General features: G+C 44.0%; 1 protein-coding gene across 3 annotated transcripts in view; it reads left to right on the forward strand.

Moving 5' to 3' along the window:
- The window catches only part of MICAL3 (microtubule associated monooxygenase, calponin and LIM domain containing 3), a 441368-nt gene that overhangs the window by 43759 nt on the left and 372709 nt on the right, over nt 1–24900 (forward strand). For 2 of the 3 annotated variants that reach the window (XM_030213786.1, XM_030213785.1), the window contains exons 2-3: nt 12367–12449; nt 16704–16757. The gene's annotated coding sequence lies outside the window, so the exon portion shown is untranslated. Of the gene's footprint in view, nt 1–12366; nt 12450–16703; nt 16758–17325; nt 17678–24900 lie in introns of all 3 variants that reach the window. The other variant, XM_030213784.1, reaches the window with a different exon arrangement.

Here is a 24900-nt window from a genome sequence, read left to right on the forward strand (position 1 = left end):
TTTACTTTGTGGTGCCGCGAAAAGGTGGGTCTTTTTGCCCTATTCTGGACTTAAAAGAATTAAACTAGTCCCTAAGAGTGCGGCATTTTCACATGGAAACCCTGCGCTCCGTCAGTGCGGCGGTACAGCCAGGAGAGTTTCTCACGTCTCTGGATCTGAAAAGCTTACTTGCACATTCCAATTTGGCCCCCGCACCAGAAGTTTCTGCGGTTTGCGGTGATGGGAAAACGTTTCCAGTTTTGGGCCTTGCCTTTTGGCCTCGCCACAGCTCCCCGAACCTTTTCCAAGGTAATGGTGGTGGTAGCTGCTTTTCTCAGGTGAGAAGGTATCCGGGTTCACCCATACCTAGCCGACTGGCTCATCAGAGCGGACTCCGCAACAGAGAGCCATCAAGCTACAGCCAGAGTGGCCTCAGTACTGCAATCTCTGGGCTGGGTCGTCAATGTAGCCAAAAGTCACCTGACCCCCTCGCAATCTCTAGAATATTTGGGGGCACGGTTCGACACAGACTCGGGATATGTATTCCTACCCGAGCAAAGGCGGTGCAAGCTTCAGAATCAGGTCCGTCTGCTCCTGAGGATGCCCCGCCCGCGAGCTTGGGACATTGTATAGCTGTTGGGATAGATGACGGCCACCTTGGATTTGGTGCCCTGGGCGAGAGAGCACCTGAGACCTCTGCAGTATTCCCTGCTTCAACGATGGTCTCCAGTATCTCAGGATTATCAATGCAGGCTTTCTTGGCTCCCTGCGGCCCGAATCAACATGGAGTGGTGGCTCTCAGACAGCATGCTGCGGCGAGGAATACCGCTGGCGCTCCCCGATTGGTGCCTAGTGGTGACAGATGCCAGCCTGAAGGGCTGGGGCACACATTGCAAGGGGAAGCATGCCCAGGGTCTTTGGACACCCGATGAGTCAGTGGTCCATCAATCGCCTAGAATTGAAAGCGGTGTTTCAGGTGCTTCTGGCCTTTCAAGTGACCCTTGAAGGATTGGCTTTCAGAGTGATGTCGGACAACACGACAACAGTGGCCTACATAAACCGACAAGGTGGCACTCAGTGTCTGGCCGCGCAGGCCAAACAGATTTGCCACTGGGCCGAGCTGCATCTACAGTTTCTGTCGGCAGCTCACATTGCAGGTCAGAGCAACGTGCAAGCCGATTATCTAAGGAGGCATCAAATCGATCCAGCGGAATGGGAACTGGCAGACGACGTATTCCTGCAGATATGTGCCAAATGGGGCAAGCCCGTAATGAATCTTATGGCGACAAGCTCAACTGCCAAAGTCCCGTGCTTTTCAACAGACGGAGAGATCCTCACTCAGCCGGGTTGGATGCCTTGGCTCAACCCTGGCCTCTGGGCCTCTGGTATGTGTTCCTTCCGTGGCCCTTGATAGGGCATGTGCTCATGCGGATTCGGCTTCACCCAGGAGAAGTGGTTCTCCTTGCCCTGGATTGACCCAGGGGGCCTTGGTATGCGGACCTCCGACAGATGCTAGTGGAGGCTCCCCTTCCTTTACCTCTGGTACCGAACCTGTTGTCGCAGGGACCGGTGGCCATGGAGGATGCCTGCCGTTTTGGTCTTACGGCATGGCTATTGAGAGGGCGCAATTGAGAGGCAAAGGCTATTCCAGTAATGTTATTTCCACTCTCCTGCAGGCCCGCAAGTGGTCCACTTCCATGGCTTATGCCATGATCTGGCGCCAGTTTGAGGCTTGGTGTGTTTCAGAAGCGATCACACCCATGCGGGCTCCTGTCTCGCCGATTCTGGACTTTTTGCAGGATGGTGTACAAAAAGGCTTGGCCTATAATTCCCTGCGGGTGCAAGTGGCAGCATTGGCCTCCCTTCATGGTAAGGTTGCAGGAGTGTCTTTAGCTGCTCATCCAGATGTGGCACGGTTTCTTAGAGGGGTGCTTCGGCTCCGTCCTCCCATGCGGGCACCTTGCCAGCTTGGAACCTGGGGCTAGTTTTGAAGGCTCTGCAGGGTTCTCCTTTTGAGCCGCTACGGTGAGCTTCAGAGAAAGATTTGACACTAAAGGCCGTTTCTCTGGTGGCCATTACTTCGGCGAGACGGGTGTCAGAACTCCAGGCGCTGTCCTGTCGAGACCCATTTCTGCAATTTTCAGAGTCCGGGGTCACGGTTCGTACTGTGCCTTCCTTCATGCCTAAGGTGGTTTCAGCGTTTCACCTAATCCAGCCTATTTTTCTATCCTCTTTTGTTAAGGAGGAGTTTCCAGAATCCTTTGGGCAGTTGCACCTGTTGGATGTGCGCAGGACTTTGTTGCAGTATCTGCGAGTTACTAATTCTTTCAGGACCTCTGATTGTTTGTTTTACTATTAGGTTCTTGCAGAGGGTCTCCAGCGTCTAAAGCCACTATTGCCTGCTGGCTCAAAGAAGCTATCTTTTCAGCTTATCTGCTTGCCGGCAGGCCTCCGCCTATAGCCTATAAGGCACATTCTACAAGAGCGATTTCTTCCTCTTGGGCTGAAACTGGAGCACTCTCTCTTCATGAGATTTGCAGTGCAGCAACATGGGCTTCGAAGCTCTCATTTGCCCGACATTACAGGCTGGATGTGGCTGCTAGGAGGGATGCGCATTTTGGAGCACAAGTGCTAGCGCGTGGTGTGACTTGTTCCCACCCTATATAGGGATTGCTTTGATACATCCCATACGTAATGGCTTCATCTGCTTGATGACAAGGAAGGGAAAATTAGGTTCTTACCTTGGTAATTTTCTTTCCTTTAGTCATAACAGATGAAGCCATGAGCCCTCCCTGTATGATTGTCTGTATGATGTGAATCTGTTTCAGGTTCTGTTCTTTTTTCCTGATGTTCTAATCCTTCTTTGGGAGAAAGTTGGAAAACAGTCTTCAGGATTCTTGTTCACTTATAGGAGGATGAGTTCATTCCCTTCAGTTCATGTGTAGGAGGTTGAGTTAATTCCGTCCAGGAGGATGTGTGTATTTCCTCCATAAATACAAAGAGGAGGACGAGTTTATTCCCTCCAGGAGGATGTGTTCATTCCCTCCTTTTGAGTTCATGCCCTTGTTATGGGGCCATCATTCGCTGTGAGGAAAGTTCATGTTATTCCCATTGCGGTTTGTTATACTGAAGAGGCAGTGGAGCTAGCTGACCATGTGGCACTGTGAAATTTGAGTGCTCTCTATCTCCCCCTGCTGGTTGATGGATACAACCCATACGTAATGGCTTTATCTGCTATGACTAAAGGAAAGAAAATTACCAAGGTAAGAACCTAATTTTCCCTTATTCACTTTGCTTTGCAAGGCTGAGCATATGGTTCACAGTGCAGCTCTTGTGTGTGGGAGCAGCAACCATCTTGGGTCAGCTGAAGACTTGGGGGATGATGGCTGTCGCTCCATGTGCTCTGATGCTATAGGGCTTGGCCTGGAGGCTGAAGTGCCTATCAGTCTTTGGGCCAGGGGCTTTTTTTTTGGGGGGGGGGGGGGGGGGTATGCTGGCTAGGGCACTGTGAGCTGGGGAATGTTGGACAGCAATAGCTGCTTTGCTTCTTGGCTGGGAGTTGTCAGCCTTCCCTTGCCTCAAGAGTGTGTTCCTTCTGAGGAAAAGCCTCTATCCTGCAGCACAATCTCATTATGGGGTGAGCTCAGGCATCAAGGCTGTTGGGGGGGGGGGGGGGTGACTCTGGAGCCCTGTGTAAGTAATTCCATGGTCTGCAGGTACACAATCAGGAGTGGTCTAGGAGAAGATTGCTAAAGCCTAACCTGGGTTCTAGGTTGCCATTGTATTAGGTATTCAGTGCTTGTTAGCAGGGTTCTGTTCCTAAAGATTTGCAGGTTCTCACCCTGCCCCTCCCCCTTCCCATGGTTGGCCTGGGGCTGCAGGTCTGTTTTGGCTGGGTTTTTTTTGTTTTGTCTACAGGAACCTTGACCAAGGACAGTAGTAGATTCTCCATGGTGAGAGAGGTCAATGATGGGGGGGGGGGGGGGGGGGGACTCTATTAGGCATTGTTCTTCTGATACACCCAGTTTCAAAGGGTTGCATCTCGCGTAAGTTCAGGGTCCTCCTCCTATGCTAAATAGTAACACAGGTTTCTCTCCTTTTGGGCAGTGATAGTGGTGGTTCCTTGTGTTAAGGCCACCTGTATGAAGCCTAGCATCTCCTGAGAGACCCATTCTGCAGGTTTCAGGATGTGTACGCATCAACCTTTTCATATACGAGCACACAAATCTGGAATGTGCTGCTGCGCAACCTAAAAACGATCTATGATCTAACCAACTTTCGCAAACTACTGAAGACCCATCTCTTTAACAGGACATACCACAAAGATTAACACATGTGAACTCCCCCACATGTATCCAAAATTGTCTTAAAATGTTCTCTTGTTATATTACTATCATGTTTTTCATTATCATGTAACCCAAAATCCTTCTGTAATACCAAATGTCTATTCTCTTCTTATTTCCACTATTCATGATGTATTGTAAGCCACATTGAGCCTGCAAAGAGGTGGGAAAATGTGGGATACAAATGCAATAAATAAATAAATAAATTGGTTGACCATCCTGCTTGGATCTAGCAAGTCAACATTTGATGAAGCTGAATTCCCAGGAACCTAGTGCTACCTCTGCTAGCTGGGAATAAGGGCTTCTCTAGTGAACTCCTCTAATGAACTCTTATAATTTTAGCTTTGAGGGGCCAAGTTAAAGATATAGCCACCCTCTCTGTTGGGGCCATTACTGTGTCTAGTTTCTGGGACTGGTGCATCTAACTGGCTAGGCTTAGTTAGTGGGGAGCCATCCTTAGGGAACCTCTGAGGTGGAAAGTTTGAGTGATCCAATCCTTCTCCTTCTGTAGTCTTCCAGAGCCCTGTATGCAGTAGTCATGTTTTGGCCCATCTGTGATTAAGTCTGATATCCTCTTGTTGTAGCCTTAGTAGCTTCTATGTGTATGCTCTCTACAAGGAAGAGGTCTTAATAGTCCTTGGTATGTTCTTCCAGGGCAGCTCTTTGTGAGTCTTGCATAAGGGAGGTAAGTGGGGCTGTGGTCTCCTTTTGGATCTTACTGTTGGTCTGGCCGGTGCTGAAGAGGTGCACTGCCTCAGTGGTAGTCACCTTTTTTGGGATCCCCTGCACTTGGTGGCTCGAAGTAGTTTCCTCCCCTGAGGCCTTTCGCTTCCCTCCCCTGCTTCTGGTTAGGGTTGAGCTTAATTAGAGGCCATGAGTGATTTGATCCTGCTGATTACTACATTTTTGTGTACAGCTTTGGACTATTCTCTTTTGGGATTCATGTGAAACCTCTGCATTATTGGTGAGGCACTTCTTGGAAGAGTTGCTTTTATCTTCTCTGTAACTTTCTCCTTGTGTGTAACTCTTCTCCTGGGGATCCCTCACCTCTAATCTGTTAATGGTATTCTAGTCCATTTTTGTCCACTTCATCCCCTTCTCTCTGGAGCTCCCAGGGCCCCAGATTCCAGGGCATTATGGGCACGTAATTTAGGGACAAGCCTTCTTTGTTCCAGGTCCCTGTAAGAGGGTTGGTTCTATTCCCAGGTCGGCAGGTGTAGAATTCCCACACATCTAAAGGCTCCAGTTTGAAAATATAGGGCGGTCTCGTACTTCTCATTTTCTTGGTCTTGGGACCTTGAACAGTAGAGAGAAAGCCCACTTTCCTGCTACCAGGATTCCTGCCCTATATTCCCCCTGAGAGGCTGCTGGGCTTTTAATGTGTAGTGGCACATAAGTTTCTTGGTATAGTTCCTTGTGTGATCTGCTCCAGTGGCCTACACATTTAGGAGTTGTCTGATTGCTAACCATTGTTTGATGTAGTCTTCTGGCAGCTGAGTTTCTGCATGGAGAGAGGGAGTAAATGCAGAGGTTCAGGGTTTGTTGGTCTGGTTCTGAGAACTTGAGTGGGTTGCTCTGTTTGAGGAGATCCATGTCCGGCCCTGTGGCTCAAATGCTTCAAAGGGCGTGGTTCTGATAATTCCCTTGACTTTCCAGGATTTTTGACAGAGGCTTTAGTATAGTCCTGTGTGGAATGGTATTTCCTTCATTTCCATGAGTCATGAGATTGAATGTCTTCCAGCTTGGTATTAGAATAAAAGCTATTTTGTTTGATCGCAGACAAGTTAATGAACCTGTCATTGCATCAGATACAAATTTAGATTGTAATCCCCTCCCCACCACCACCACCTCAAGATGGGGGAAATACCTGAATGTAACTCAGAGCTTAAAAAAAGTGTGAGCTAAATCTAAATAAATGAATACATTTGGGTAGGGTGATAGAGGTTGTTAGAAAAAGTTAGAGAACTCTAGTTTGTCTTGGCCCAGCAGCTTCTCCTTCTCCTAGGTTTTTGCTAACAGGCAGTGTTTGGTTTTGGGAGGCCTTCTATGCTTCCCCTGGGGTCTGATTGCATTCCTGTTATGGCATACCCAAACCCTGTTTTTTTTGTTTTTTTTTGTACAGGAGAGACACAACAAGGTATTGCTGGTATTAGCAAGTTTGCCCTATGTTCAGTGATTTTTCAACCCTCTTATTCCTGTGCTATAGGCTTGAGGTTTTGTTTGAGCTTTCCATAGGTCCTCCAGGGTCAATTTCTCCCCTTAGTTTTCTGCATGGTCTGCAGGGTAGTGCTGGTGCTAAAGCCTGGGCCCTTCTCAGTTGCTGAGGCCCGCGTTTCAGAGCTGATTTGTTCTTCAAGCAAGCAGCATAGTTGTGTGCATAGGGTTCAACGGTTGGCCCTTCCCTGAAGGGTAATGCGAGCACTCCATCTGTTTAATCCCAGGACATTGGAGCATATAAAGCTAGTAGCAGGTTTCTCTGTCGAAATGAGTCTTCTAGGTTAGTACATGCTGCTTGGAGAGTTCAAGGAGGTGTCGGGACCTAGTGTTTGTGTTGTACCCAGGATCCTTAGAGCTTTAGCATGTCCTGCTCATCTGGACTGGTCTGGCATAATAAGGAAGGTGAAATTCGTTCATATCTGTTAATTTCCATGAGTCCCTCTAAACTAATCCAGGACCCACCTGGGAAGATTGCAGCTGGACTTTTTCTGTCAGTTGGATTTAAGAGACCTTGCGGGTTCCTACTGTCAAGTCTCCAGGGTCTGCCAGGACTGGAAGCTGCATATTGCCGCTTTATAAGGCTTGTCATGCTGGTGCACGTGAATGCTGCATTTAATGTTGTACTTGAGGCTGCACCTTGATGCTTTGCATTGGTATAGTGCTGTAAGGTTACACTTTGTGACACAGAAAGGTGAAACTTTGCAGTGCAGTGAGGCTGCATGGTATTGTTGGGGTGACGTGGTAGAGCTGCACTATATGCTGCTAGTGTTTTTCTATCTGTGCTGATGTTTCTTGTTACTGTTTTAGCTTTGACTGGGAGAGGTTGATATGTTTCTTGTTCTGTAAGATTGAATTTCAATGCCTTTCAAATTTTGTGGATCGGATTTGCTTTGTCAGTACGATACTTGCAAGTTTCATGGCTACATTACATCTTTATACCGGCGATGACATCACTGAAAACTCAGTGTTCTTTGGCTGTGTGGCAGTAGCGGGACAGAACCTACTTGTTTGGTCTTGACTGATGTAAGAGTATTCAAGGAAAGGAAATTAGCAGGTAGAAACAAATGTCACCATCTTCGTCCTCCCTTGTCTGATTTCAGGGTAGGTCACAGAACTGAGAAAATATTAACCACTCTCTTAAGTGATGTTCATAGATTTCTGGACAGCAGTAGAGCTGCCTTAGTTGTCCTCCTAACTCTCTGCTGCATTTGAGTTAGGGGACCATGGTCTACTCTTCCAGCTCTGAATAATTGGGCTGATAGAATAATACCTTAAATGGTTCACTTCTTTCTTCAGTGGTTGAGCCTTCTCTTTCTTTTGGTTCTACTGTGTTATTGAGTCATCAGTTGCCCCGTAGTATACCTCTGGGTTCAGTACCAGTCCTCTTATTTTTCAATTTCTTAGCTCACTAGCCACCATTGTGTGTGACTGACTTAAATCAGTGCCTTCTGTTATGAAGAAGATTTTCTTTTAGTAATTTATAGTAACATAGTAGATGACGGCAGAAAAAGATCTGCATGGTCCATCCAGTCTGCCCAACAAGATAAACTCATATGTGCTACTTTTTGTGTATACCTTACCTTGATTTGTATCTGCCATTTTCAGGGCACAGACCGTAGAAGTCTGCCCAGCACTAGCCCCACCTCCCAACCACCAGCTCTGCCACCCAATCTCCTTTATGTTTATCCCACGCATGTTTGAATTCCGTTACCGTTTTCATCTCCACCACCACCCGCGGGAGGGCATTCCAAGTATCCACCACTCTCTCCGTGAAAAAATACATCCTGACATTTTTCTTGAGTCTGCCCCCCTTCAATCTCATTTCATGTCCTCTAATTTCCATCTCCGGAAAAGGTTCGTTTGCGGATTAATACCTTTCAAATTTTTGAAGGTCTGTATCATATCACCCCTGTTTCTCCTTTCCTCCAGGGTATACATGTTCAGGTCAGCAAGTCTCTCCTCATACGTCTTGTAACGCAAATCCCATACCATTCTTGTAGCTTTTCTTTGCACCGCTTCAATTCTTTTTACATCCTTAGCAAGATACGGCCTCCAAAACTGAATACAATACTCCAGGTGGGGCCTCACCAACGACTTATACAGGGGCATTAAAACCTCTTTTCTTCTGCTGGTCACACCTCTCTCTATACAGCCTAGCAGCCTTCTCGCTACGGCCACCGCCTTGTCACACTGTTTCATCACCTTCAGATCCTCAAATACTATCACCCCAAGATCCCTCTCCCCGTCCGTACATATCAGACTCTCACCGCCTAACACATACGTCTTCCGTGGATTTCTACTCCCTAAGTGCATCACTTTGCATTTACGTCTATAGCACGTCCATGATTCAATTCTCCGGTCACCCAGTCAAAGAATTCAATGAGATTCGTTTGGCACGATTTACCTTGTTGCCTTCCAGGAAATTCACTATCCTTTCCTTCAGCATCGCTTCCATATCAATCTCTTTCCATCCAGATCTTTCATAATTTAATTTCTCTGCCTTGGTGTTGACGCTGCATTGTTGGAGATTGACTGACTGAAAATTTAAACCCTGCTAAGACTGTTCTTTGCACTGCTTCTTTGATGATGCTGCCCAACACACTTTCTTTAATGCCTTAACTTCATACGTTGATTACTGCAACATTGTGTATGCAGGAACCGGGTGCACTTAACATAAAGTGTCTCTAGTCTATTCAAAATATGGCTGTTAGGATATTATGTCATGCATCTAGATTTTGACCATATTGCCCCTTGTTCCAGCATTACTGGCTTCCTGTATTCTACAACAGTGCTTCTCAACTTAAAATCATATTCCCCCCCCCCCCCCCCCCAAGACAGGAGAGGGCAGCCTGCTGCTTGTTGTCAAATTTTATGTGGCCCTTGAAACCGTGGGAAGTATACACAGAAAACATCATTAATGAGAGTTTTGGCAGTTATAAATACTGCATTTTGCAAATATATTTAGAACACCAACTCTAGTAGTTTTTCCATCATTTTAGTTAAATTTTTACTCATTTGTTTATCATAGGTCAGTGGAGCCTGACATTCATGTGGTCCTCTGTGTATAAATGTTGCCCTCCCTTGCCTTAAACTGAATACATTTCAACTGAGTACCTCTGTGCTCTGATCAGAGATTTTGAAATGGACATTCCAAAAACTAACACATTCTAATCAAGAAATAGAATAACTTTTTCTACCTTTGGTTATTTTATTTTTTCTAATTATGTTGATCTGGCTTCTGCATTCTTCTAGCTTCTCTTAACTCTTGTAATTTTTCTCTCTCCTCTTCCTTTCAGCTTTCTTCAGTTTATTTTTCTGCCTCTGTCCAGATTAAATTCATTCTTGCTATCCAGTCAATTTCCCTCTTTTTTTTTTTTACTGTAAATACCTACAGCTTTCCGTTGTTTTCTCTCACTCTAGCTTTCTTGTTTCCCTTCCTCCTAGTACCTGGTCTTTCAATAACACTGTTCTCTTCCCTCCAGTATTTTCCCTCTTACTCTCCCCATTCCATCATGTCTTCCCTCAGTGTCATTTATTTATTGATGGGATTTATTAACTGGCCCTATGAAGATTCACACAATCTTTGTTTTCTCCTGGCTGCTGCTGCTTTTGCAGACCAGCAACAGCAAAACAACCTAATGCAGTTCTGGTCGTCTTCTTGTTCTGGGGCAGGGGACCGGCAGAGCCGAGAACACCGACCAGCACATGCATGAAGACAGCGGCTCTGGGACTGCTTTAGGTTGTTTTGCCGCTGTTGCTGCTGGTCTGGAAAAACATCAGCCCGAGTAGAGGAGGGAGGAGAGGCCTCTACCAAGTGCCATATACCCCTTGGGGAAAGTATACCATATGTTGAGGACTTCCTCTGTATAGGATACACTTTTAGATTCTAGTCCTGGCTCATAAAGCCTTATATGATGGCACTTTCCTCTGCTTCTCTTCTCTGAATACCTCACATACCCGCTTTGGGCACTTTACTCTTTGCTTGAGTATCAATTGATTCCCCCAGTAGCATTTGCTAGGTAGAGAGAACAAGATAGTGCTTTATAAATTTATGGTAGTTTCCTTTTGGAATGCTCCTATCTCTTTCCCTTCATTCAGAATCTTTATATTTATTTATTTATTTATTTATGTATGTATGACATTTATATCCCACATATTCCCAACATAGCAGGCTCTATGTGGCTAACAATTTATAAAGAATGAATATCAAACAAATGCAAAGGCGGAACAAAGAAGAAGGCACATCTGGGGGGGGGGGGGGGGGGGGAACAACAGGGAAAGCCAAGGAGGGACGGCAGGAAGTTAAGGAACAGCTGAGTTGGTTTTATCACATAGATGAGTCTTGTGGAGTTTCTTAAACAGGGTGTGGTCGGAAGTTTCCCTTAATGCGGATGGCAGGGCATTCCAGTATCGTGGACTCATAAAGCAAAAAGAGGAGGCGAAGAGCAATTTGTACCATACATTCTTGCAGTTAGGATAGTGGAGATGTAGGTACGTTCGGGATGGCTTCTTGGAGTTTTTTGGAGGGCGGTCAATCAGGCTGAACATATAAACTGGAGCATCCCCGTAAATGATCTTGTGGGTTAGAGCACAGACTTTAAATTCGATATGCTCTTTGATCGGTAGCCAGTGGAGCTTCTCTCTTAGAGGTTTCGCTGCTTCAAACCAAGATTTACCAAATAGTAATCTCGCCGCTGTGTTTTGCGCCGTTTGGAGCTTCTTTAGGGTTTGTTCTTTGCAACCGGTGTAAATCCCATTACAGTAGTCAAAATGTATAAAATATACAGTACAGTATAAAATATTTAGGAAGGACCTTAAAACCCACCTGTTTGTACTTGCCTTTAATGGGCCATAGGTGCCTATTGGAGTCCAGCGAGGTACACTAGCCATGCTTGCCTTTCTTTTCTATGCTAATATGCTGTCAATTTTATGGAGGAGTTTCATAATTTTTTAAAAAATTGTAAACCACTTTGGCATTTTATTATTAAACGCTGTATATCAAAATTTGTTAGTATATCAGGGGTTCCCAAGGGGAACCTCAGCCAGTCAGGTTTTCAGAATATCCACAATGAATATGCATGAGGGATTTACACACCAAGGAGGCGGTATATGTAGACTGGTTTCATGAAACAATTCATTGTGAATATCCTGAATACCTGACTGGCTGTCAGGACAAGTTTGGGAATCACTGATATACATACATAAACATGGTAGGTTTCTATTTCAACCAATGCACTGGAGCAGGGATTCTTAATCCAGTCCTCAAGACCATGTAGCCAGTCAGGTGTTCTGGATTTCCACAGTGAATATGCACCGCCCTCTGTTGTATGCAAATCTCTCTTCTTCATATTCATATGGATATCCAGAAAAACTGACAGTCATGGTGTCCTGTATTTGAGATGCTCTAGCCGACTGAGCCCATTATGCTGCCTGTTGCATAAATAAAACAAAAACAAAAAAGAACCATCGCTTCCAAATCTTGTTCTGAAGAGTCTATAACTAGTTAATTTTCAGACTATCCACAATGAATACACATGAAGTAATAGCATATACATAGAATAGAATGGAAACAAAATTTACAAACATTGGACTCACAAATGTCTCCCATGCATCTTTGTTGTGACTGGCAGAAAGGTCCCAAGGCATTTTTGGGACACTGTGCTAACCATAGTAAGGAAGCCACAATTTTATATTCTTGCAGTCGGGGAAAAACATTGTTCTGTAAATAAAATGAGAGTTGAGTGTTTCTGCTTCAGCAAGTTTGGTGTATTATTTAGTGATGGTCTGCAGAAATATTTTAATTGCCTTGCTTGTTTTTTGTTTACAGGTTTCTATTGGCCTCTGGTTGGTGCTGCTTATGTTTTTACATTGCCTGAGTTGGGTGCTGATGCAGCATGTTCTTTCCATCAGGTCTGTGCTTGTTACAGTAACCTAGTGCAACAATAACTATATTTTATATATAACACAGGGGCCGATGAAAGCCTGGCTTCTACCACAAGCGTAATACTTTGCCATGCAGAAAGTTAAATATAGTCTGATTTTATGCACAGACACTTGCAGGTAATGGGGGAAGTATTTATTTATTTATTGCATTTGTATCCCACATTTTCCCACCTATTTGCGGGCTCAGTGTGGCTTACAATACATTGTGAATGATGGAAATACAATTTGTTACAATTCGATTATGGGTTACATTGTGAGGGTTATGGGAAGACAAAGTCAAAATATCATTAGGGGAATAGAACAATGGGAAAATGGTAGGGCGATAGAACAATAGTAAGAAAGTGCAGAAAGGTTTTGTGGTAAGCGCAGGTGTTTTGTGTGCATGCCCAAAAGAAAACGGAACTACCAGCACATGTTGGCGCCTGTTGTTCTGTACCTAAATATGAGCCTCGCAAAACTTTATGTACAAACAACTTTTGCGAGGCTCATATTTAGGTGCAGAACAGGCACCAATGTGTGCTTTCTCTTTTGGTTTTGTTCAGACGTGCACACGTCTGTAATCTCCTGTGTGCCTACCATGCGGGGGCTTCCTTCAGGTTGCAAAAGCAGAAATAAATGGCAGTTAAATCTCAAAAACTGGCATGAAATCCTCTCCGAACCCTTGTGCACTACCCTGGAGCTAGTGAAAAACGTTTCATGGTAACTGCTTGTTAAAAGCTCGTTTCCATAGCATTCCACAGATCAATCCAGAGACTTGTGGGTTATGTCCATCTGCCAGCACGTGGAGATAGGAAACTAGTGCATATAGTACCCTGTGCAGTAGCCACTTTTTCAATATTCTCTCTATTTAACAGGTAGACAGACATACCCTCTGATTTCTGGATTTGGTGCTGATTCCTGGTCTGGTAATCAGTGGAACACTGGGGGTCGAGTTGAGGCAGGCTCGGGATATATCTGGTGGCGCCGGGGTCCCTTCCCATCTTGCTCCATCTCCTTCCTTTAACTCTGTCTGTTTGCTGCACTTAACTCCTGAATTTTAAATAAAGCTAGAATACCAACTTAAAGAAACAACCCCCCCCCCCCCCCAGATCATCTTCTATTTTGAGAGCTGCAGCTGTGGGGGTTGAAGGGTCATAGTTCTTGCCCCTTCCAGCCTTGAGGCTCACTTCTTTGGGGAGTTGGGTTCCTGGAGAGTTCTTGGGCTCTGAGAGCCCTGAATGAAACACCCCGGTAGCTGCCTGGATTTTTCCTGTCTGCGGCACTGTGAGTAAAAGCGCAAGCTAAGTGGGTTCCCCCCCCCCCCCCCCCCCCCCCCCCCCCCCCCCCCCCCCGTTTGCTTGCCGTGTCAGTGCTGGCTAAATCGGCAAAATGATGCTCTTACTATGGGGCCCAGGAATCAGCATCGGTGGAGGTGGGGGGGTGTGGCACTTCTCATCTGGACACTTCCCTCGCCTCCCTTGGGACCATGGGCTTGCCGCCAGAGCAGGCATCTATGTTGGAATTAGTGGCGGGGGACTTGTCGCCGGGTCAGCAGGATACCATGGCAGGCATTTTGAGTTCAATACACAGAACCGACATTCTTATAGCTCAACACTATATACAGTTTGTGGGCATTAAGGTCCAACTCCCTCTTCCATCTGTCTATAAGTTCCCCATAAGTCCTTGATGAAATTATAGTCTGCAGGGCCTTATGAAGGCCAGATACAGATATAGTCAGAAGGAACTTGTGTCAAATTCCCTTAGCCTTGTTCCCAGGCAAATTCCAGAGGGTCTGTGGACTGGAAATAGTGAATGATTAGTAAATATGCAAAGTAATTGCCTGCTCCTGTAGCAATGCACTGTTCAAGTCCGCATAGGGGAGAGGTTTGCCATCATTTTCCAAAATATGCTCAATTGGAGATAACCCTGATCTTGTCCATGAAGCAAAAATTGCACCAATGGGGAGAAGGATACTACAAGTAAGATCCAGACTCCTCAGGCCATCAACACTCTCCAGACATCCCACAAAGGCCTCAGTGAGATACTTCTCAGTGAGCTAGGTAGAGAGTCCGTTTTAGCATGCAGTAAATCGTTCAAATGCCAAGGTTTAAAATAAGCTTTCTCAGATTCTAATAGTGTGAAATCAGGGCTGGTCTTAGGCCGAGGCGGCCACATAGGGCCTCGCGCCTCAACTGTGCCTCCTTTGCTCCATCCCGCTCCCGCACCGGCTTAGTCTTCTTACCCGAAGTTGCAGCGGCGAATTGGTGGGCGGGGCGCCAGTAGTAAAAGCAGCAAGCAGGCAGACTCGACTCCGTCCTTCGCTTCCCTGCTCTTTCTGCGTCCTGCATTCCTCTGATGTCATTTCCTTTCGGACGGGCAGGACGCTAAGAGGGCAGGAAAGCGAAGGAAGTGTCGAGTCTGCCTGCTTGCCATGTTTTACTACTGCCGCCCGCCAGTTCGCCCCTGCAACTTCAGTGAGAGTGGAGTGGAAGTGAGCCAGCCTATCTAGTCCACTGTAAGGAAGGAAGCCATTTGGTAAATCTCTGTTTCCACTCCCCTGCGCAGCCGTCGCCGTTCACTCAAAGCACAGCAAGCAGACCTGTGAGCTGCATCCACGTTGTCGTTCTTTATTGGAGAGAGAGAGAGAGAGATGGGAGATGCTGCGAAGAGGGAGGGGGGAGATGCTGGATAGAATGGGGAAGGGGATGGAAAGAAACAGGATGGGCAGGGGAGAGAGGAGAATTGCTGGATAACAGGGATTGATGGAGGGGACAGGGGAGAGAGGAAATTTGCTGGAGATGGATGGAGGAGAAGGCAGGGGAGAATGGAGAGTTGCTGGACATGGAAGGATGGAGAGGAGGGCAGGGGAGAGAATAGAAATCGCTGGACATGAAGCAGAGAGCAGGGGAAGGAGGAGAATTGCTGGACATGGATGTATGGAGGGGAAGGGGAGAGAGGAAATTTGGATATGGATGGATGGAGAGGGCATCAGAGAGAGGAGAATTGCTGAACATGGATGGATGAATGGAGGGGGCAGGGGAGAGGAAATTTACTGGATATTGGTGGATGGAGGAGAGGGCAGGGGAGAATGGAGAGTTGCTGAACATGGATGGATGGAGGGGAGGGAGGTCAGGAAGGAGATGCACATGGATGGAGGGGAGGGAAGAGAGGCGAAATGCTGGACATGGATGGAGTGGAGGGCAGGGAAGAGAGGAGAAATGTTGGACAAGGATGGAGGGAAGGAAAGACAAAGGAGATGCACATGGATGGAGGGGGAAGGGAGAGAGGAGAAATGCTGGGCATGGATGGAGGGGAGGGTAGACAGGAAGTAGATGGACATGGATGGAGGAGAGTGAGGAGAAATGCTGGATATGGATGGAGGGGAAACTGCTGAGTTTAAGGGCTGGTTTGGAACACGTTGAGGGCAGATACTGAAACTCGAGGAAGGATAGGGACAAGGCTACCGATGGTAGACAGGATGCATAAGGACACAAGAGGATGGTGGACATGGTGAGAGAAAAAATATCAAATGGAACGAAGACACTGCATAAAACAGAAAACACTGGGACCAAAGCGAATAGAAAAACTAAATGATCAGACAACAAAGGTAGAAAAAAGTATTTTATTCAGAATTTATTAATTGGAATATGTCAACTTTTTGAAATGTGCATCTGTGATATTTTGCATTATTTTTGCTTATCAATGGGGTGGAGCTAGGGTGGGGGCGGGGCCCCACCAAATTGGTCTGCACAGGGCCCCGCACCTGCTAAGACCGGCCCTGTGTGAAATTATTACTATCCAAAAGCCATGCTTGAGGAGACAAGCCGGGGTCTGGCAAGCTCAACCTTCTCTGATGCCAGTAACCATATAAACCCTCTAGTTTAATTTTAGCTTTTTTGCTTCCCCAGCAAAAATGTGTTAGTGCATGCTTGCAGCACAACAAATCCTTATGCATTAGGTGTATAGGTATTATTTGCAGTACATAAAGCCAGCAATGAATGTTGTAGTCCACTCTGAAGATAACTGGCCTAGTTGTGGCTTGATGTATAATATTCTCATTCTTGGGTTACTGACCATGAAATAGTTTTTGACCATGTCAGGTTTGGCTTTGTTGGTGAATTGGAAACGCAAAACTTAACTATTGCATTTGGTTGTTTTAGCTTTGATATTTTCGAATACTGAAAAGCTGAAGGGTGCACCAGGGGAGTGGTCAGCTCTGAGCTTTTTTTTTCTTTTCTCTAGATCCATCTGCTGGATATATAACCTATTGTTCTAGACTTATCTGAAAGGAAGTAGGTAAGTTTTTTTTTTTTTTAAATTTCATCATTTTTTATTTTTCATTCTATATGAATAGACAAAGACTAATTGATAATATTAATTGCATGCCTACCTCTAGAGAATGACATGGGCACAGAGTTTCTCAGTCTCCTGCCCTGTCACCTTGGGTTCTGTCTCTGTCCCTGCGGGCTGAGCCCTCATCTGCAAAAGCCTTTAACACTTATGATTTTATATTTAAATCTTTTTATTAAAGTATAAAAAGGAGCAATATGCTGTGCAACGGTTTGTTTCTCTTTTTTATTAGTGATGTCATAACACTGCCATAAGCAATGTTTTGATTAATAAAAATCCAGCATACCCCTCCCCCAACCTTCCCACCCCTGTCTCCATTTAGTATGCACACAGTGTTATATAAGAGCAGTCTAGATACCTTTCCCTGGTACATCAAGAAACTTTAGAGTTATGTGTTCAAGAGCCTGCTTCTGGCTTTGTGCGGTAATGTAAGCCTGAATGGTTTCCATGTAGCTTGGAATGTCCGTCCTTTAGAGTTGTTGAAATCCTGAATGCTTATCTGCTCTAATCGCAGTTGTTCGATAAGATGACTGCGCCATCTCTGATAAGCAGGTGGAGTAGGCTGTATCCAAGAGAAAAGAATTGCTTTCTTGCCAAAAACGTTGAACTGCTATTGCTTGTGAGAAATCAGTGAAAGCCTGGTGATTCTGGTCCATCCACTGTATACTTGTCAAAGAGTAGATTTGGTTCCAATAGCACTTTACAGTTCCACCACAACTGTATAGAATCCAACAGCAACTTCCAAAAACTTTGGACTCTAGGACATGCCCAGAACATGTGTTCCAAAGATGCCGCCGAGAAGTTACATTTTGGGCAGTGGTCCCCAGAGATCATGCAGATTGTAAACACTCTACTTGGAGAAATATGTAAGTGCAAAGCGAATTTATATAACATCTCTTGATGTACTAAACTGGCATCTCGCTTGCTCAATCCATTATGTATGATTTGTATAAGATTGGATTCAATATCACATAAATCAACAGACCATTTTTGGGGTAACTTTTTATAATCTAAGTCTGGTGTCGACTCTTTTAAGTACATGTGATGATGAGATGATGGTACTGTTTGTGCGATCCCAAGATCAGCGCCTCATTCACAGTCTCTTGCACGTCTTCTGTCAGGTCTGTCCATGGTAGAGTGGACACATAATGATGAAGCAGTCTATATGCAAAGGAATCAATTGCTTGTAATTTAAACTCCTGTTGTAATTGTTCAAAAGGTTTTATCTTGCCTTCCTCTGTTAGTACTTGGAATAAGTATTTTAAACTTTGTGCTGCCCATTGTTGAAATTTACTAGATCCTAGACCTGGAGGAAAAGAAGGATTAGCACAAGTTGACATGTATGGGGTCACAGTGGAGGAAAAACCGTGTCATTTGCAGAGCCATCTCCAAGTCCGTTTACCCGCCAAAAGAAGGGGGTTAGCCCACAGGACCCCAGAAGGCTGGAGAGCCTGGGCATGGAAAAAAATAACTAAAATGTATGGATAATAAACCCAGCTCCAAAGCCATGTCTGAAAAATAGTCTGTTTCACGATACCAGTCATTGATGTGATGCGTGCCACTCGCTATGGAAAGGTATCTAATACTGACCAATCCCATGCCTCCATGGTCCCTGGGCTTCTGCAACACATCCATGGAAAGCCGAGATCTCTTGCCCCCTACACAAGAACCTCTGTAGGCTCCTATGTAACAGTTTCTCATCACAGTGACTCAGATAAAGAGGGAGCATTTGAAATACATATAACCATTTAAGAGAGAGCACCATATTAAAAAGGTGGATTCGCCCCCACAAGGATAAAGGTAAATGCATCCACATCTCCAATCGACGTGTTGTGTCAGTGACTAAATCTTTAATATTATGGGATTACAATGACTTGAGGTCCATAGGTATTTTAATTTTGTGTCGGCCCATTGCAATAGGAATTCTCCCTTCCATGTACTTTTAACTTCCGGCAGTTGTGGTAAAGCCTGAGATTTAGTCAGATTCAGAGTAAACCCTGACAAACTCCTATACTCTGCTATTATGGTTAGCAATCTTGGCAAAGAGTCTTGGAGATTAGTTAAAAGAAGAAAGATATCGTCTGCAAATGCTAAGCTTTTAACTTCCAAATTAGAGATGCTAATCTCCGAAATAGCAGATCTGAATTAATTAATGTCAGCAAAGGTTCCAAAGAAAGTACAAACAATAATGGGGAGAGTGGACATCCTTGTATTGTACCTCTCTCAACAAAGAAGGGGGATGTTTGTATTTCATTAACTAAGAGTTTAGCCCTAGGATGTGCATAAAGAGCAGTTACTGCTTGAAAATACCAACCTCTGATTCCTACATATGATAGGAAGGCAAATAAATGGTTCCAGTTTACTGTATCAAATGCCTTTTCTGCATTCAAACTTACAGCCAATGCTGGGAGCTTGTTAGCTCTGCAATGAACCCATGCAGAAAGGATTTTTCGAACATTATGAACAGACTGTCGTCCCTGTTTGAACCCTGCCTGCGCTGGACTTATAAGCTTAGGGAGATAGGCCGCCAGTTGGGTAGCAAGTACTTTGGCCAATATTTTAATGTCCACATTAAGTAATGATATGGGTGTATATGAGTCCACTTACATCTTTAGACTGTTGATGGCAGTTTGAAGTTCTTTGTCCGTCAGTGGTAAATTCAAGGCTTCCTTGGCAGAATCAGAAAGTGTAGACATTGCTGCTTTGCAAAATACACCCTAGAAGTCTTCATGACCTCCAAGAGGTCTTTCTGCATAAATCCCTTGAAAGTGTTGGTAAAAAAGGTCTGCAATTTTATCTGTGCGGTGATGCAGGGTACCCGAAGGGTCCTTCAATGCAGGTATTGCCCTCGACCCTCCCCAGACTCTAATCAAATGGGCCAATTGTTTTGCCACTTTGTTTCCAAACTTGTGTTATAAAATAATAAGCCTCTCATAGTTTTTTCATGTATCAAAGTGTTAAGTGCTGTTTGGGCTATTAAATATTTGTTCATAGACGTCATATTATTAATATGGGCCTTTTTGTTTCTACGTTTTCTAAGTTAATTGTACTTAAGGCCAATATTTTTTTCCGCTTGCAAAGATAAGCAATAATGTCTTCTCTGAGGAATGTCTTGCCGGCATCCCAAAAAAGCTGAGGTTGTCTGTGCTGCCTGTTATTAGTAAGGTAGTCTGGCCATTTTTCTTGTAAATATTTAAGAAATTCTTTATTATGTTTTAAGTGTGTGGGAAATCTCCAAGTTAATGGTGTCCTACAGTATATTGGTGCTTCTAAATCTATCCTGATTTTTTATTCGTGGATTTCCCAGACATCTCGCCTCCAAAAGTGGTCAGAAATTTGTCCATAAACAATAAGAAGTATCGCCAGTACCAGTGTTCCAGGAATGGTAAGTTACTTCAGGCTGTAATAGAGGTGATTCAGGCACAGGAACCTGGGAGAGAGCTGAAACATGTCCTCACTCCTCAATACATCACGCGGTCTCTGCAACTGTTGCTTATAAATCACAAATAGAAAATAATAACAACAATGAGCAACTATAACCCCACCACCACCACCACCCTCTACCCTTCCAACCCCAACAATAGCTGACTTCTACTACCCCAGTGAATCCTAATCCACCCTGTTAAAATGTCCAAGAGTACAAAATAAACCTGTTCTGTATGCTCTAGCGGGGGAGAAATATGCCCTATAAAGCACTGTTTATGATATTTTTGCATCAATAAATCATCAACAATCTCAGGATTCAGTCTAGCTCTCCCATCTTCCACATTCCTTCCTGCAGTAGAAGAGGTCTTCTCAAAAGATGTGCTGGTAGCAAGAATGTACAGGATCCCCCATGCAAATTTTGCCAGTTGTGGCTAGCATATTTTCTTGTTTTTCCAAAAAATAAAAATATCGTCTGCATCACTCAAATAAATAACGGTCCAGTTCATTAACAGGCTTCAAAGTAGAGAACAACACGGGGACAAAGTTTATCCCCATCCCTGGCCCGTGGGCTCTGTCCCAGTCCCTGTGTTGTTCTCTACCTACCTCCTGAAACAGTTTTCATGAAGAAAAGGAAAAAGAACCCTCTGTCTAGCATGCAATATAGAGGCAATGTCGCTTCATTTTTTTTAGTTGTATTTCAGCAGTCACAATACTGGAGGAGTTGAGTGGTTAGACTAGTGAACTGAGAACCAGAAAAGCTAGGGTTCAAATCCCACTGATGCTCCTTGGACAACTCACTTAATCCTTTATTGCCTCAGGCACATACTTAGACTTTAAGCCCTCTGGAGATAGGGAAACACCTAGTGTACCTGACTATAACTCACCTTGACCTATTATTGAAAAGGCGTGATCTAAATACCAAATAAACTAAAAGATGTAGGCGTATTATCCAGAGACTTCTGAATATTGGTGTGAATGTGAACATTGAAAGTGCCCTTGTGAACTAAACATAGTAAACTGAGATTTTAATTAGTAATCCTTTCTAGGATTCATATGCATGGCATTGCGTTTTAGCCTACACAATAATATCTCACATCTCTCTGCTTGGTGCTGCTGCTGTAACAGTACCATTCAAACTGTATTAATTTAAAGCTGCCTAAATAGTAAAGAAGTTCACATAAGCCTGCACTGTATTTGTAAACAATGACTGCTCTGTTACTTCTCTCCCCCGTTTTTGTTGTTAACATATTATATGTTTGGCTGAACAGTTCCATTCACTCCAGTTGTTTCATAGAAGGGGCATTGCATCAGAGTTGTCTGTGTGTTAGCATTTTTTCATGACCAAAAATCTTAGAGCTAATTTTTGCTATGCAAATATTATTTTTCATTTTGATATTATACCTCTTAAATATCTGCTTTGGGAGTGTAATAGACCAACCTATGGCTGAACTCATCTGAATTTCATATTTTTATGTATCAGTCCTTAATAGATTGGGAGACATTGCATGTGAGATAAAAGTATCTGGGATGAAAGATTCCCACAGAGGAAATGTTGCTTCTGATGAGGTCTCTGGCTTTTGTCGGTCATAGGATTTCCTCAGTACTACCTTATGCGAATTAGTAAAAAATTTCAGAAGATTTTCTGCCTATTCAGTTCACTACTGTCACTCCGTCTGAAAACTCTGGGGCTAATGCTCAAAACTCTCATGAACATAAATGTGCAGTTAATGTCGGGTTTACATGTATGTTGTGTGCCAGATACTCAGGGGGCTCGATCGCTAGTGTTATCGTGTGCAGTAAAGATGGCCACAAATTGTATTTAAATGAATATTAATGAGGTCAGTAAGTATACCTTTGCAGTGCACAGATGGGAATGCTAAAATGCACAGAAGGAAATGATGGGCCTATAAGGGTAAAATTTTTCACCAGGGCAGTGTTGAAGGTTTTAAAAAGAGGCTTTCTTGTCAATTTTTCAGATTGATCTACTGGTTTTTTGTCATCTTTCAGAAGCAGAAGGCTCCTGCAAGTTTTAAAGGCAGACGGGAAGTAACAAACATGTGGGTGTGACTGAGTGAAACCTAGGGTAAAAGCACACATCCACGCCTGTTCTGCGCCTAAATGAAAACATAAGAATAGTCATACTAGGCCAGATCAATTCTATCTAGCCCAGTATCCTGCTTCCAACCTGCTTCCAACAGTGGCCAATCCAGGTGACAGGTACTTGTCAGAAACCCAAATAGTAGTAACATTTCATGCTACCAATCCCAGAGCAAGCAGTGGTTTCCCCCATGTCCGTCTTAATAGCAGACTATGGACTTTTCCTCCAGGAATTTTTCCAAACCTTTTTTAAAACCCTGATACGCTAACCACTGTTAACCATATCCTCTGGCAACAAGTTCCAGAGCTTAGCTATTCTTTGAAAAAAAATATTTCCTCCTATCTGTTTTAAAAGTACTTACACGTAATTTAATTGAGTGCCCCCTGGTCTTTATACTTTTTGAAAGGATGAAAAATCGATTCAGTCTTACTCATTCTACATCACTCCTTATGATTGAGGTCTACAAAATCCTATCCCCCCTCAGCCGTCTCTTTTTCAAGCTAAAGAGCCGTAACCTCTTTAGCCTTTCCTCATATGAGAGGCGTTCCATTCCCTTTTTCATTTTGGCATCTCTTCTTTGAACCTTTTCTAATTCTCAATATCTTTTCTGAGATATGGTGACCAGAATTGAACACAAAACTCAAGATGAAGTCACAAAAATTCCATGTGCTAGTAATATTTGTGAGGCTCTTATTTAAGTGCTTCTGAAGAACAAATGCCAGTGTGCTAACACATTTGTTTTTCTGTGCATCCACACAAAAGCCACACTTACTGCAAAATGTTTGTGCACATGCGCTGCGCATGTTCCTCCCTCCACTTTTGGTTTAATAGCATGATTTAACCACATATAAAATTTCAATTTTTTTGTTACTATTGCATTGTTGGCCCATCTGCACACGGCTTTGAGCATTGGCCCTTCAGAGACGTATCCAAGTATGTCCAACTTTATCTATTCCAAGGGTCACCCAGTTATCTCGCTGATAACTATGAGCTTGAAAGAAACTATTTGTTTCACAGTAATCACTTAATATTGGTTTTCCCCTTGCAATTGTGTGTGCCATACTTTTTGCCTCTTCTCATTGTATACTAAATCTTCTACCCTGTTCATTATGTATTCTTTCCGCTTCCAAAGGAAGACAAAACTATGTGAGAAACTAAGAAGCAATCCTCTCTCAAACCCATCAATGCTTTCCTTGAGTTGTCAGTAAATTTTGGCGTTTTATAGACCACCATTTGCTTCTGGGTATTACCGCACTGGAATAGTTCCTGACCTCATTAGCACCCTTTAAAAACATTAGAATGTAGTTTGTGGCCATCTTTGGTGCATATATGTTAGCACCTGTGCTTAAGCCTTCTGAGCATTTAATGCTGCATAAGGTGCACACAAATCCGGCGCTAACCCCTTTTATCACTGATGCTATTTTTGAGCATCGGCCCTTGGGTAGCAGCAGTTTCCCCCTTGTTACTCTCCAGTGAATCCCATTTTCTCCCAAGTCTCTTACTTACTGTGGAGTCATGAACACTGACCTTAAGTTAGAGAGAGACCTGTAGTTCTTTGGATGATCTGGGATGTTTTGTGACTTCTCTAAGTTGTCAGTGCATTCTTGGAGTAATTTTGGCAGGCTGGGAAGGTTCACCATGGTTCTAGTCTTCTCCATGTGGAGATAATGGGTCTCATTGTGGTTCACTGGAGTCCCAGAGCTTTTAGAAATGGCTTTGTAACTCTTTCCAGATGAGATTGTTTAGATTCAACAGGGCCGGCTGCTATCAAGCCTAGCTATGGTCAGTTAAATCTAATAGTCAATTACTTTTAATCAATTGGTTGTGTAACTAAGGGGGCAGTTACTTATTCACATGGGTGATGTTGGTGTTGGATAACTTCCCCCAGTCCACTTTTGGGGGGTCTCAAACGTGGACTGGGGGGGGGCCTGGTTTTTTCTCTTCCTTCCACCCCACCACAATGAAATATTACCTGGTTCAATCAGATTCCCTTTGTCTATTGTATTTTGTTTAAAGATCAGAAACCATTCAGTGCGACATCTTTGCAATAGTAGAGGAAATCAGGAATAGGTATACCTTTTTCATAGTAAATTAGTCCAATAAAAAAGGTACTTTTTTCCCTTTTTTTTTTTTTTGGTTCTAGTTTGTATTTATAATTCTGAGAGAACTGTTGAAAATGAAGGGTAAAGGAGTGAGAAATTGAGTGAAAAAAAGTGCAGTATCTTTATAAGAGTATCATATGCTGTAAGGTAAAAGTATTGTAGTTATGTTCTCAAGGAGGTGTGCTGACTTTGAGAAACACAGGCAGATGAATTTGGAGGGGAAAAAACTTTATACAGTGGGGGAAATAAGTATTTGATCCCTTGCTGATTTTGTAAGTTTGCCCACTGACAAAGACATGAGCAGCCCATAATTGAAGGGTAGGTTATTGGTAACAGTGAGAGATAGCACATCACAAATTAAATCCGGAAAATCACATTGTGGAAAGTATATGAATTTATTTGCATTCTGCAGAGGGAAATAAGTATTTGATCCCCCACCAACCAGTAAGAGATCTGGCCCCTA

Source organism: Microcaecilia unicolor, chromosome 9 (genome assembly GCF_901765095.1).
Source record: "Microcaecilia unicolor chromosome 9, aMicUni1.1, whole genome shotgun sequence".
NCBI lineage: Eukaryota > Metazoa > Chordata > Amphibia > Gymnophiona > Siphonopidae > Microcaecilia > Microcaecilia unicolor.